The sequence below is a fragment of the Dipodomys spectabilis genome, unplaced genomic scaffold (assembly GCF_019054845.1).
Source record: "Dipodomys spectabilis isolate Male_0828 unplaced genomic scaffold, ASM1905484v1 ptg000054l, whole genome shotgun sequence".
Taxonomy (NCBI): Eukaryota; Metazoa; Chordata; class Mammalia; order Rodentia; family Heteromyidae; genus Dipodomys; species Dipodomys spectabilis.
Genome location: NW_024870731.1, coordinates 9,370,305 through 9,385,756, shown reverse-complemented (window position 1 = coordinate 9,385,756; position 15,452 = coordinate 9,370,305). Strand labels below are relative to the sequence as shown.

Sequence of the window (15,452 nt, the reverse complement as noted above, 5' to 3'; positions counted from 1 at the left end):
TTTCCGTCCGTCCCCTCCCCCTCCCCCCTCCCCACCGCTTCCCCTCCCCCTTCCCCCCACCCCCCGCAGGCCCCGCGGGGCAGCCGCTCTTGCGCGCGCCCGCCCCCGCCCCCTCGCGGCCGCGCGCCGGGGGAGGAGGGGCGAAGGGGCGGGAGGGGGGAGCGCGCGGCGCCGCACGGCCGACGTGGGGCTCGCGCTCTCGCGGTCTCTCCCTGGCGGGCGGGTACGCGGGCGCGCGCGCGCACGGGCGGGCGCGCGCACGGGCGGCCGGGCGGAGTTGGCTCCCGGCGGTGGTGGCTTCACTTTCCAGGACTGAGGGGCGGCCAGAGCCGCAGCCGCGGGCAGCAGCCTCGAGAGCCGGAGCTGGAAAGGCCGGGGGCGGCGGTGAGTCCGGGGCGGGCGCGAGCGCGGCGGGGGAACAGGCGTGGCCGGGCGGTCGGGTGCGTGGTGAGTGGGTCCGGCTCCCGGTGACTCGACGGTGTTGCGGGGGACACCCGGTCCCCGGGGGGGGGGCCCCTCCCCGCCCCCTCCCCCGCGTCCTCGGGCTGCGGCGGGCGCCCGCGACCTGCGCCTACACCTCTCCCTCAGGTACGGGCGCGGGCCGCGCCGGTGTCCCCGCCGCTCCGCGGGCGGGCGGGCTCCCCTCCCCCCGCCCCGCCCCCTCCCCCCACGCCGCGGGGCTCTGCTCGCCCGGCTCGCGCCCTACTTCTCGCCCGCGCTGCCCCGCGCCCCCTCCGGAGAGCCGCCTGCCCCGATTCTCGCCCTTTCCACCCCTCCCCCTCCTCCCCATCCTCACCCCCCTCCCCAGCCGCGTCCCTCCCGGCCCTTCTTACCCCCCCCCCCCCACACCCGGCGGTTCTCGGTTCCCCATCCTCCGCCACCCTCCCGGCCCCTTCCCTCCTCCAGCCGCATCCTGGAACTAAGCCTTTGCAAAAAAAAAAGGAAAAAGTACCGGCTGCGTGTATGGGTGGAAAGTGCTGGCTCGAGCCCGGCTGTCCCCGGCGTGCACCGCCGCCGCACCCCGGGTCCCTCCCGCCCGGCCCCGGCCCGTCCCGCCCCGCCGGCCCTCCGGAGCCCCGTCGGGAGGAGACCTGGGCGGGGGGTGTCTTTCTCGGAGCCCTCGAGGGGGACGTGTGTTGTCTTCTTGGTCTTTTGTGAGGATGCCCGGTGCTGGTCACAGTTGGGATCCCGAGCCCGTTTTTTTTTTTCCTCTGGTTTTTTCTCTGCAGCCCCCACTGGCCTGATTTGAAACTAGATTCCCCCCCCTCCATCTCCCCTTCTCCTTTCTTCCCCGCCCCCCCTCTTCTCCCACTCGTCATGTTTGCATTCTCTTGCCCTTGATTACTTTTAATGAAGATAAAGCATGGTCTCTTGTGGGGCTCCCCACTACCACCCCCCCCCCCACTAACCAGAAATGCCCCACCCATCTTCCCTAAAGGAAATTAAGGCCCCTTTAGGAAGACATCATCCTGTGCTTTCTAGCTGTTAGACACCTTTGCAATGTTTTTTTTTAAAGATCCATCGCTTTTTTTTTTTTAATTGTGTGTTCTTGAGCGTCTCCTCAGATATTTTTAAAAGTGCAGAAAGAAATCCAAGGGCTCACCCTCTCACCATCTCAGTGTTCCCCCAGATTTTAAGCGCTTCTGAGTTTTTAATCCCTGAGTATTTGAACAGTACAGGTCTGAAGACGTGATCATGGGTCTGGATACTGGGAATCTTAAGTATTTGTCCTTATTCAGAACAATTTGGATGCTCCTTGTGCTTTGGGGTTTCATGTGTCCACAGATGAGGAAGATGGAGTGTTTTCATATATAACAACCTTGTTCTGTCTCCCTAGGATGCAGTATATTTTCCCCAAAATCAGGTGTTGTGTTAAAGGTTTCCTGTATAAATATCCTTAAGTTAACTGCTGGGTATTACTAGGTGTTGTGCATATAATATAAATCATTTTATTTTACATTTTAGAAAAGTTTGGAAATGGGAATAGGAAGACTTGCAAGACATAGGTGACAGAATTAAATGTTTTCTTTCAGTAAAAGTGCATATAAACGGTTGTTTTTGTGGTTTCTAAGCTGCAAGACATGATTATAAAGCTTACTTTTATATAGTGTGGGCTTATGGAGGGAATATCGTTGTTTTTGTGTTGTTGACAGTATTTGTAGCCAGACCACTTCGTCTGTATGGAAGGTGTGCCTTTCATTCATATATGTAGCTAATTTCTAAGGACTGTAGTTTCAACAGAGAAGTAATCAAGCTTAGGCAATTTATGAGTTGAAGATGTAAGTTTACAATATGTAAACTCTTTAAAATATAACATACATTATGAAAATCTACTGCTTAATGTTTCAGTGAGTATGAGTTAAAAATTTTATCGATCTATTTACCTTATCTTTGAAACTGCCATAGGAGAGTAATTATAATCCTGGAGTTTGTCTTCCTTCTAGATTTCATAATTGGATCAGACAAGCTTTTTGGGAATCAATTTTAAAATACTAATTCAGAAAATGATAAAAAATTTTAATGTAGGAGGTTTTACTTTAAAGAATTTGTAATTTAAAGAAACAAGGTACCACATTTAAAAGTGGAATGTTTTTCATTAAAAAATTGAAATATATTTGGACTTTTAAAGCCAGACATGAAGCATACTGATATAAATGTCAGTATTCTATTAAGTGACTTTAGTGCTCATAAAAGATGTCATAGCTGTGGAGACTGATGGTCTCCATTTACAGAATAGGTAGAGACAGTAGTCAAATTTTCTATCACTGTGTTTCAGAGCAGTTTGTGCAGACTTATTTTTCTTTGGCATGATGGAAGAAAGCTCTCGGTTGAGAGTGGTAATCTGTGGTGTCTAAAGGCATTTAGTATTTTCTTCTGGTGATTCTATGACATACTAATACATCAAAGATTATTGTACCATATTTACAAAGCAGCATTTTGAATTTATCATTTTTGAAAAAGACAAGTACCAATCACTCAATGGCCAAGTTTTATTTTAAAAAGAATGCAGCCAGAAGCCAGTGGCTCATGCCTGAAATCCTACTCAGGAGACTATGATTTTAGGATTGCAACCTGAAGCTAGTCAGAACAAGAAACTCTATAAGACTCTTATCTTCAATTAACCAGCAAAAAGCTAGAAGTGGAGCTGTCTCAAGTGGTAGAGTACTAATCTCAAGCAAAAAAAAGCAGAGAAATAGTACCCAGGCCCTGAGTTCAAGTGCTAAAAAATATATACATATGTGTGTGTATAAGTACAAAATAAGTGCATTAAAAAATGCTCTTAAAAGAGCATTACAAATGTAGGAGAGAATGTAGAAATGACCAATACTGGTCATACAAATACTGATTATTCTAGAAATGAAATTTACAATAAAAAGGACATGGTCTTTAGATGGATGATTGTCAAAAATAAGTGTAACAACACATCTGGTAAGGATAAGCCCTCGAGAAACATGTAGAAAAGTTGGGTAATACCTACCAATATTGCAAGTGAATCTCCCATGTGATCTAAGCATTGAACTTGTAGAGGTACTCAAGGTAGTATACACCAAGAAAGCATCTTGTTATCTGTGTTTTTGTTGGCCCACACATTCCCACGTGCAATAGGAGAAATAGTAAGTGATTAGGAAGCTATAGCTTTCAATATGTGGAAGTTGTAAGGAACTCATTAACTATGTTGAGATACAAAGAGATCAAAACAAAATGCAGAATAACTATGGTTGGACAGTAGACTGTGAAACTGTCACACCAGCATAGTGAGAAGTAAAGTAGGTGCTGAGGATAGTGCTCCTCCACCACTCAGACACCAGCAAGTAACAGACAGAAAAGCAGGACAGCAGGCATCTCCTGAAGACAGTTTGACACAATACAAAATCATCTTGCCAAGAACATGAAACCTGGATGTGGTTATGTGTTTGAACGAAACCGAGGGACATCAAATCCCAGACTATGGGAAAGTACAGAAGGGATGGCATGATTCCCAGAGAAAGAGCTAGAAAATAACTGAGAGAAGGCACGTAATTTCAAAGATGCTTAAATGATATACCAACCAATTTCAAATATTGGGCCTTAAATAGATCCTGAATTTAGCAAACTGTACAGTACTTGTTAATAAACAGAGGAAAGTAAAATTGGATTGTTATAACAGGAAATCATATTTTAATTCTGATTGCAGTAAATACAGCATTGTTATATAGGGGTCTTTGTTGTGGTGTGTGTGTGTGTGTGTGTGTGTGTGTTGTGTCAGTTGTGGGGCCTGAACTCTGGGCCTGGGCGCTGTCCCTCAGCTCTTCAGCTCAAGGCTAGTGCTCTACCACTTGGGCCACAGCACCACTTCCACCCTTTTTTGCTTTTCTGGTGCAGAGGAATTGAACCCAGGGCCTCATGCATGCAAGGCAAGCACTCTACTACTGAGCCACCTTCCCAGCTCTCTGTAGGTTTTTTATTTGCTTTCTTTTTGCAGTGCTGGAGCTTCATATGTGCTATATAAGTGCTCTACCACTAAGTTCAGTTCTAAAGTGTTTTTAAAAGTCTTTGTCATTTCTTGGAATACATTTCAAAGGAACTTTTTCATTTCAAGTGAACTCCAAGATATGGAAACAAGAGTTTTTATTTTGTTGTTTTCTGTTTGTTTTTTAATGTATTGTGTGAAGTTCTTTATTCACTTTTTTTTCCTTTGATTTATCCTCTGTCTCTGAGCCTCTTTGTGCTCTACTCCTTACGCCACAGTGCCACTTTCAGTTTTGGAGTGGTTAATTGGAGATAACAGTCTCACAGGGAGATTTCTGCCTGACCTGACTTTGAACCATGATCCTCAGATCTCAGCCTCCTGAGTAGCTTCACTGAGGTTTTTGATGTTGTTGTTTGTTTCTTGTTTTTTTTGTGCTAGTACTAGGGCTTCTAGACACTGTCCTTTACCTTTTATACTCAAAGCTGGAGCTCTAGCACTTAAGTCACAGTTCCACTTCCAACTTTTTGGTAGTTAATTGGAAATAAGAGTCTCACAGACTTTCCTTCCAAAGTTAGCATCAAACTGCAATCCTCAGATTTCAGCCTCCTTAGTAACTAGGATTACAGGGATGAGCCACTGATGCTTGCCTCTCAACGTTCTTGTATCCAGCCATTAGCAAAGTGGATCGCACCAATCCAAGGCTTCAAGTACTTGTCTCTTGAGTTGCTAAATAAACTGAAAGATACTTACAGCTGATATCAAAACAGCATGTATCGGCACAGCATGGTATTTACAATAGCAGCAGGAAACCTGGATTCATAAGTAGGGAGTGTTTATGATTATTAGAGTTCCAGGACAAAACATGGAATTCAACACCAACTTTATACTACCAAGCAGAGTCAACATGTAATAGATTGCCTTCTAGCAATAGAGTAATGGCTATATTGAACTTAGTGTCTCTTCCTGCCAGGCAAGTGTTCTACCAATTGACCGATGGACTAGTAGACCTTTTTATCATCGTCTGTTTTTCAAATGAAGTCAAACATTTTTCCCAGGTAGTCTCAAACTGTGATGATCTTGTCTCTGCCTCTAAAGTAGTTGGGATTGCTGGTATAAGCACCATATCCATGTCCCTAAAAGATGTCTTGAATGCAGATTAATACCCTAAGGGTTCCCTAACTAAGAAGTAACTGATTTTGCTCAGAAAGCCAATGCTGGAACTTGAGTGAGTGAGGGCATCTGTCCAAGTACTCAAGACATGCCCACATGTAAGGGATATTTGACTGCCAGTATCTTTCTGCCATGGCTTTGTTTTCTAGTATTCTGTGATAGATTAGTGACATAGAGCACAGCAGGTTCAAAGCAAAGAAAGAATGAGTACAAGGGCATCTTAGATGATACTCTTAGAATTATTTATGTGATCCTGTTAATTGCTTTTAACCAGAACCCTGTGACCCTGTCAGGGAATGCCTACAGACGCCCATACTCCAAGACTTTTCACTGGAAATGTGGAATTGTCACCAACTTACTTTGGCTTTTCAACCTTAAATGCCACTTTAGAAATCATCTGTCTGAGGCACCCCAGTGGGTGAGACAATGAATCACCGTGCACACAGTCCCAGTTCTCATCCCTTTCCTGGAATCCAGGGGGCACTCTGTATACTCAACTTTACTCATCATCCCCCTTCCTTAAACATGGAAAAGTTCACATTCTGTTAAAGAAATAAATCTGAGAGGAAAAATGAAAGAATTTTTCATGACTTCCTCGAGCTCCTTTATTTTGTTAATGATATTTTCTACACAAGAAGGTGTTGTTCTCTTGGGTCTTAAGGAATGCATGCTGTCTAATACCACGAAGGAGGAAGAAGACACCAGTGTTAAATTGGCCCACTTGAGAAACTTCGTCATCAACGTAGACAAGTCTCGTTAGGCTAACTCAGTGGTTTTTCATCACAATCCTGTTCTTTTGGACCCACAGTCAAACCTCTTTTCTCAGACCTTGAAATCCTCCAGGGCCTCTCTGCAGGAGAGAAGTCAGAGGTTCTCTGAGAAAGATGCAAGAGAAACAAACGCCGTGACTCTAAAGTGAAGACTCTGTTTCCATGCCCTGCCCCAGTGTAGACCGGAGGCATGACAGACTGAGTGACAGAACAGATCGCAGGAATGCATTCCATTATCTTCGGAATCACAGACCCATAAAACATCTGGCTTCCGGGTGCATCACCAACATGTGGGCCAGCAACTCAAATCTGCTTCGTTCTGACGGAAAAGACAGTATGCTTTTATGTGTAAGTTAGAGGGAGGGGAATTTCAAGGAGTTTCTCTTATTTTCTAACGTGTCCTTTCTACGTTCTTATCATTCAGTTTCTTTCATTTACCAAATGAGATGCTTTCTTGTACAAAATGAGATTCGTTATTTATTTATTTATCTAATGATTTGTTTAGGTGCTGGCATGAAAAAAATAACTTTTAAATGTCTTTTGTTAATTGGTATTTAATATTATTGTTATGGATTGATTGATTTGCCATTGAGCTAGCTCATGTCTGTGATTCTGTAATTCTAGTCAACTTGTGAGGAGAAGATAGGAAGACGACAGTTCAAAACCAGTCTCAACAAACATGCTGGGCATGCTAATTGAGCCACATAGTCCTACATAATTTAAGTGGTGGAACTAGAAAGATTGAAATTCAAGGCTGGTCTAAGATAAAAGCATGAGACCTGATCTAACATACAAACTAAAGTATAAAAGACTTGAGGTGTGGCTCAAAGGATAAGAGTGCTTGCCTAGACAGCAGGTGGTCCTGAGTTCAAATCCTGGTACTGCCAAGAGAAAAAGAAGCGAATGAAAGTCCAAAAAGTAGATATTAAATACCTCATAATACTCAAGTCTTGAAAGTTAAAGATCAATGTATGTTCCCTTTGAAACCTGTAGTGGAGAATCCTGGCAAGGGTTAGTCAGGGAGTTTTGAAACCTGATTGCTGAGAGGGATGGCATGTTAATAGAATAACTGAGACATAACAACCCATATGCTCCACAGCTGTGCAAAGAGCCCAGGTGTGACCTTCCAAGGTCAGCATTCCCTTGTCCCATGTGTACAGAGACTTGGCAAGGCATAACCCAAGTTAATAGGCATGAACCCAGTTTTCCTGAACTGACCACCATGGCCACAGATAAGAGTTTGAGGATCTCAGGACCTCCAGTACAACACTTCTTCTTGAGCCTACTCTCCTAGAAGGTGCTATAATAAACCTGCTCCTGATTCAGTAGCTTTGTGCCACCTTTGAAGTCTTTCATGAAGAAGAGCTGTGTGGCCCTCCAGAACTGGTGGCCTGAATTTGGTGACACTTCCTTGCCTGTTTCAGCGTTCTGACATATTGTCAGCCATCTTTGCCTGCCCTTGGTCTCTGGTTGGTATCATTCCACTCTATCATCTTTTTTGTTGTTGTTGTAAGTTGTGGGGCTTATACTCAGGGCCTGGTCACTGTCCCTGGGCTTTTTCACTCATGGCTACCTCACTACCACTTTGGGCCACAGCCCCATTTCTGGTTTTCTGGTAGTTAATTATAAGAGTCTCACAGACTTTCCTGCCAGGGCTGGCTTTGAATCATTAACTTCAGATCTCAGCCTCCTGAGTAGCTAGGATCACTCCACCATCTTCACTGCCTGTTCTAGGGGCTTGAACTCTGGTTCTGGGTTCGGTCCATGAGACCAATTTGTGCTCAAGACTAGCACTTGAGCCACAACACTACTTCTGGCTTTTTCTGAGTAGTTTGTTAGAGACAAGAGTCACATGGACTTTCCTGCCTGGGCTGGCTTTGAATTGTGGACCTCAGATCTCAGCCTCCTAAGTAACTGGATTACAGGCATGAGCCACCACACAGGACTTGTCTCTGTCCTAATTTCTCCTTTTTATAAGCATACCAGTCTTATTGGGTTAGAACTCAAACTAATGACCTCGTTGCTACTAGATCAATTCTGTAAGACTAATACTTAGTATTGAGAGTTCACTATGATGTTCTAGGGGTTAGGAATTTCAAGTTTCCTTTTGAGAGGCACAATTGAACTCAAAAAAAAAAAAAAGGAATGGGTTGCAAAATCTGGGAACCATTGTGAAATTTTATTCACACACCAATTTTCAGGTGACTTGTTCAAAGAAGAAAAATACAAAATTCCTTGTCTAAATGGCAAAAAAAAAAAAGAAAGATCCATGAACCATTTTGACCATTTCTTCCTTGCCTCTCTTGCCAATATGGTCAATTTTAGTCTCAAAGAATTTTGTGATCTCTACAGGTTTGGGGAGAAGGAAGAGGCTCAAATAATTGATATTGTTCGAGATAAGGAGAATACATGAAAACGAATCATGTACCACTTAAGGACAGACTTTTATTAACTAGTCTGAAGAGAAGCATAGATCTTTTGAAATGTCACAAGATGGACATTGTAAAGTTTATAGAAAAATTAAACAATGGCATACAGTTGTGAGCTATATAAACACTTAATCTGGATTTTGTTGTTTGCTTAAACCACAAAAGAAATCAATTTTAAGCTAAATGTTTTGATCTGTGTAAATTTCCAGCTTCTTTGTATATTTGTTTCTTTATTTAGATCACTACTTAATGTTCTAAGAAAGTATAATGATGTGTAAAATGGCACTTTTATTCAAATTAATCCTGTGTGGATAATCTGTGGGATCTCTTCTAACATAGAAATTCCAAATAACATACATTTAAGACATTCACAATCAAACCCTTGTTCAGTTTTATGTTTTTAACCAATATGTAAATTCATCTGCATGGATATATATATTCATTTGCACACACATGTGTATATAGACATATGCACATTATTTATGTATTGATATATAGACAAGTATTTTTCCTGCACCGCCTTACAGAACGTATTTCAGATCTTATTATCTGGCATCATTTAATTCCTGTTACTTACAATATTGGGTTTCTCCTTTTATGAAGTCTTCAATTCACAAATTTCTATCTCTCCTTCTCCCAGAGGAAATCCATCTACTCTTCATCGTAAGCAGTGACATGGGCTCAGACCACAAAGGAATGTTATTAGGAGCCAGGTGTCAGTGGCTCACACCTGTAATCTTAGCTACGAGATCTGAGGATCATGGTTCAAAGCCAGCCCATGCAAGAAAAGTCTGTGAGACTCTTATCTTTAATGAACCAATAGAAAACAGGAAGTGGTGCTGTGGCTCAAGTGCTAGAGCACTCGCCTTGAGCTGAAGCGTACAGGGACAGTGCCCAAGCTGAGTTCAAGCCCACAACCAACAACAACAAAAAAGGAATGTTATTAGGACAAACACTGCTTTCCTGAGTGAAATCAGCCCTCCATCTCTGGATTACATTTTTTCCACTACTATCTTCCCTAGGCACTTGGTTCCAGTAACACAGACTTGATATGGAATGCCTGGTATAACCCAGAGTGGTTACTCTTCTCTACATTTTATTAAAGCTCCTTTCTTTCTCTCATCTTTACTTGCATATTACGTATAAAGTGCTTACCCATCCCTTCTAATGGAATTTTTTTTCCAAAGGGACCTCTCTAGTCTGAGTTAGGGTAAACACTTTTCTTTCAAGCCCTTCCAGTGCCCTGTGGATTCTAGCACCATAGCATCTACCACTGAAATAATAATTTGATTTTCAAACAGTCTGATAATATTTCTCCCTTCCTCAAATTGCAAAAGGGTAGTGAGTTGTACTTTCTTTTTTTTTTTTTTTTGAATAAGCACCTGCCCACCAAAAATGCTCCATAAGGTTTACCATTGAAGAGAGAACTTAGAGGCATAAAAGTAACCACTCTAGCTGTTTGTCAATCATTATAAGGAGAAGAAGCTGGTCTAGAAAATGGTTCTTGGTTGAAGCCATGTTGTATAACTTTGTAAAGAATCAACGCATTAAAAGCCAGGTGCTGGTGGCTCATGCCTGTAATCCTAGCTACTCAGGAGGCTGAGATCTGAGGATCATGGTTCAGAGCCAGTCAGGGCAGGAAAGTCCATGAGACTCTTATCTCCAATAAAGCACTAGAAAACCAGAAGTAGTGCTATGGCTCAAGTGGTAGAGAACTTGCCTTGAGCTGAAGAGCGCAAGCACAGCACCTAAGCCCAGAGTTCAAGCCCCATGACCAACAACAACAACAAAAAAAAGAAGAATCAACGCATTTGTTGGGAGCCTTAATGGCCATATGCCATAAATACACTGTTCCAGAAGTAAAATTAGGGGCTAAAAGGATGGTTCATGAGGTAGAGCACTTGCCTAGCAAGTCTAAGGCCCAGTTTTGAAACTCTATTACTACACAAACTGGAAAAAAAAGAATTATGCTACTAATGGAACCTTAAAAGCACTTAATATGCATTAACTCAATTATTTTCAACCCTGACTGTACACAAGAGTGACCTGGGAGTGTTCTGAAAGTACAGGGCCAGGTCCCCAAACAAGGCAAAATCACTGCAGTGCTTACGTGGCTTCTGGGGGAGAGAAAGAGCCCTAGGAAACCCCCTGTAAGAGAATCCATTCATCTGGTTGACATGTTTTCACTGATGTTCCACAGAAGCTAAAATGTTTTCCATGTATGCACAATACAGCCAATAATCCACCAAATGAGGCAGGGCTTTGCTCATTGTTCAGAAAGACATTGAGGCCCAAGCAGGATAATGGATTTTCTCCTGACATCTATGACACCAGGAAACTCCCAGATTTAAATTCAGGTTGATTAAAATCAGTGTTTCTTCCAGCACCTCCCATTGCCCCTGAGACCCACGTCATAGGTAACTGAACTTCTGACCTCACTCCACAACTGGGTCTGAATTTGGTTGCCTCTCGGGTTAACAAACCACAGGAGATGTGTGTGTGTGTGTGTGTGTGTGTCCAATAGAACAGAAGGCGAATAACAATAAGGGAAATACAAGCAGACAAAACTCAGCTACACAGAGTAGAAGAAAAGCCTCTCCAGCAACTAACTGGCTTTCATTATACCATCTGCTACTTCTTGCACCCAAAGAATAGCCAGCCTCTTTCACTTCTATTTTCTTCCTGTTCTACCTGTTTCTCTTAACCAGCCTGACAAGCATGGTAATAGATATTGTGAGTCTACTCCTAAGATTAAACTATACTACCACAAGAATAAAAGAAAGAAAAAAGAGAACGAAGGCAGGCAGGAAGTCAGATAGGTAGGCAAGCAGGAAAGAAAGAGGAATGAAAAAAAAAGGGCATTGGTAGCCTAAACCTGTAACCTTAGCTACTAAGGAGACTGAGATTTGTAACATCTCAGTTCAAAGCCAGCCCAAACAAAAAAGTCCATGAGGATAATTAACCAGGCAAAAACGAGGCTGGAGGCATGGCTCAAGTACTAGAACAATAACCACCCAAGCAAGCCCAACCAAAATGAGAAGCCCTGAGTCCAAATCCCAGTTCTAGTTTAAAAAATAAAAAAGGAAAAAGAAGAATTTAACAGGTAAATATCATCTGTTGTCACACTGTCTTCTACATAAACATTCAAAATTTCATTAATTTGCATAAAATACTCATACACATGTTTCAGTTTTAGTCTGGATTTTATTCACTTAAGCCAACATCTCAAATTCCCTACTTAAAGATGTACATTTTTTACTTTATTTTATCCTTCAATTACTTACAAATAAGCTAAACTACACTCACACTTTGAAATGTTCACAATTTTCTAAATAAAATAGCCTCTAACTGCACTCATCTTTCTAGATATTGTTTGTGAGTGACTGGAGAATTTGACAGATTTCTATGTTCTTAATACCATAAAGAAAATGTCTTCTTTTCTTGCACCAAATGGCCTCAAGCTTTTTCAGTTTCTTGCTTAGGTAGCACTCCACCAACTTCAATCATACCTTTGGCTTCTAAATACAACCCTCTAGATCTCAGCCTCCTAAGTAGCTAAGATTATAAGCATATGCCAATGGCCCTGGCCAAAAGATTTTGTTTTATTCAGTTCTGAGTAAACTGCTTATATTTTCTTGTTATCCAGTGATACTAAATTGTCTTATTTTTTGACTCATGATTATGCAAGCCACTGTTTTTCTATTGCTTCCTTTTCCACTAATTTGCCTATAATGTATCTTCATCTTAATATAAAACATTTTTTTTTCTTTTAAATCAGTCTCCATACTTTCTGCCCTACGTGTCTCAGGTTCTTTGCTCTCACCTCTCATGCCCCATGTAGTTCCTGACTGCAGACTTCTTCCTCCAGCTGGCCCCATGCTTTTCTCTGTATTTCCTTTTTGGATCCTCACATCCTCCTTCTGCCTTCCAGAATATTGAAAACTTTCATCTGTTATCAACGCAAACACCTCTAGCCTTTTCCAGCTATGGTCATTCCTTAAATTTATTTCAGTGAAAATCTTGGGAGCAAAGTCTTTATACACAGATAATCTTTATGTTATTCTGAAGTGAAGCATGATTTATTCTTGTGTGTTTGAAATAATAAATCTAACAAAAAACTAACATTGGCTCCAAAGGATGTACACTAGTCCAAAATACCTTGAATGTGATCTCCATAAATTAAGGTTTGTAGGTAATTATTGTTGTCTACATTGGACCAGACTAACTATTCCATTGAAATAATGGGCCTTCTAAATTGTATTTCAACATGAAGAGCATGATTTATTTAGGAGCATGGTGCTTCCGCTGGAATCTTCTGGGAATTGTTGATGAGAATTCTTTTCCTTTGCCTGGAATATGTGATTCCTCCCACCATAAAACCAGACAGTTAAAATTATGTTTTCCTCCTTCTTCTGTTGCAGAACTGACTTTGCACTTTAAGTCAACTTTCCAAACTAGCTCTCTAGATCTTGCTAGATAATGGTATTATTTTGTAAAGGATTCTTAGCTTTAAAAGCTGCACACATAAAAAAGACAAACACCCTAAAGAAAATGTGCTGGTGCTGAAGACTTCTAATTACCTGCCAAAGAGATCTGGCTGCCTGCCATTCGTGGGGTGAGGATGGTAACTTGAGACAGAAATATAATGGATCAAGTGTCAGTTAAGCAGATCTCAGACATTCAATTGGAATAGACCATATTCTGTAGACCACAGCTTGCAATAGTTTAAGTCAGAAAGAATAAAGTTAATGCAAAGTTAAGACAGATATGACGTGGGTCGGCTAAATATGGAAAAGGGAGGACAAATTACACTGGAGGTATGGGATTAGCCTAGGCACACAACAACTTGATGGATGGACAAAAATCATGAGGTAGGAAGTCATGCCGTGGCTCAAAGGATAGAACACTCGCTTTGAGCTAAAGAGCTCAGGGACAGCGCCCCGGCCCAGAGTTCAAGGCCCACAAGTGACAAAAAAATTCATGAGGTACTGTAGTGATTAATTATAATAATGTCAAAATAATAACAATAAGGTCAATGGACTATTACTCAGTCATAAAGAAAACTGCAATGATGTCTTGAAGAAAATTACTGGAATTAGAGAACATCACATGAAGTAAAATAATTCACAGTGAAAGATAAATATTTGCATCTTCTTTCTCATAGGCAGCATCTAGATCTAAATAAAATGAATTACATGAGTAGACAATGGAGATAATTTGAGAGTGAAAAACTGTGGGAAGAGGGGATGGAAGAACACGACACAGTGGAAAGCACGTGATCAGAACACTTTATATGAATAGTGAAAATAGAATAGTGACATCTGTTAAAATTGCATAATTCAGTCAAGAGTAGGGAGGGTTAAGAAAGAGCAATAGATGGGGTGAATTTAATGAAACACCATTATGTCCATGTATGGAAATAACACAATGAAACCATTAATATACATTAATTGGAAAAAGAAATCACTCTGCACAGTACTAGAAGGATGAAATCAGTTCAGAGTAATATGCTTGGAACAAAGCCAGGCATGTACAGGATGCATTGCACTTTCAGAGACCACCATTGAGATCTATACAAGTGCAAAAACAAGCACCCTCCCCCCAATTACAGTATTTTCATGATGTATCTCCAGTGCTGATATCAGGATGATATATAGAACCATTAAAAACATCCTGTGTTCATCATGGACATATTGCCTAATAAGATAAAGAACTGAAAACAATGAATTGAAGATCACCTGGGAAGGTCAAGCATTTTAGAAAGGTTTTAAGTAAGAGGCTGAATGTGTCTCCTTTTTAAGAGAATGGCTTCAGCCAGCATTGACATGGTGGTACACATCTGTGAGATCAACTACTTGGGCAGGCAAAGAGGCAGGAGGATTTAGAGCTCAAGATATGCCTGGGGAAAAAAAAGGTAACTGACATCATCGAAAAAACAAAAACAAGCTGGGCGCCAATGGCTCACGCCTGTAATCCTAGCTACTTAGGAGGCTGAAATCTGAGGATCATGGTTCAAAACCAGCCCAGGCAGGAAAGTCTGTGAGACTCTTATCTTCAATAAAGCACTAGAAAATTGGAAATGGCACTGTGGATCAAGCGGTAGAGAGCTCACCTTGAGCTAAAGAGCATAGGGACAGTGCCCAAGCCCAGAGTTCAAGCCCCATGACCGACCAAAAAAAAAAAAAATGACGCCAAACACAGCTATAATCCTATTTGGAAGACAGAGATCATGAGACAAAAGGTCATAAGACTCCATTGCAACCAGTTGCTGGGTGGATAGGTACACACCTGTCATCCCAGCTGTGTGGGGAAACAAATAATAGTATCATGTGCAGGCTGTCCAGGGTATAACGTTAGACCCTATATCAAGAATAATCCATGAAAATGGACTGAAGGCATGGATCAGGTAACAGAGAGCTAGCCATAGCCTTTAGAGATTTTCCCATTGGATTTGGGGTAGGAAGGGTGGATTAGGGTGGTACTAAGGTTTGAATTCATGACCTTGTGCTTGCTAGGAGACAGCACTCTAGCACTTGAGCCACAGCCCCACAATCCAACCAGTAGAAGTTGATAAATGACAAGAGACATGTAGAGGTTTCAGGAGACAGGTTTTGAGTCATTCTTATCTGAAGT

General features: G+C 42.0%; 1 long non-coding RNA gene across 4 annotated transcripts in view; it reads left to right on the top strand.

The window, feature by feature from the left end:
• Positions 1 to 257: 257 nt before the first annotated feature.
• LOC122108155 overlaps positions 258 to 15,452 on the top strand; it is a 43,550-nt gene continuing 28,355 nt past the window's right edge. For all 4 annotated transcript variants that reach the window (XR_006147486.1, XR_006147487.1, XR_006147484.1 and 1 more), the window contains exons 1-2: positions 258 to 384; positions 6,447 to 6,738. This is a non-coding gene — a long non-coding RNA (uncharacterized LOC122108155). The remainder of the gene's footprint in view (positions 385 to 6,446; positions 6,739 to 15,452) is intronic.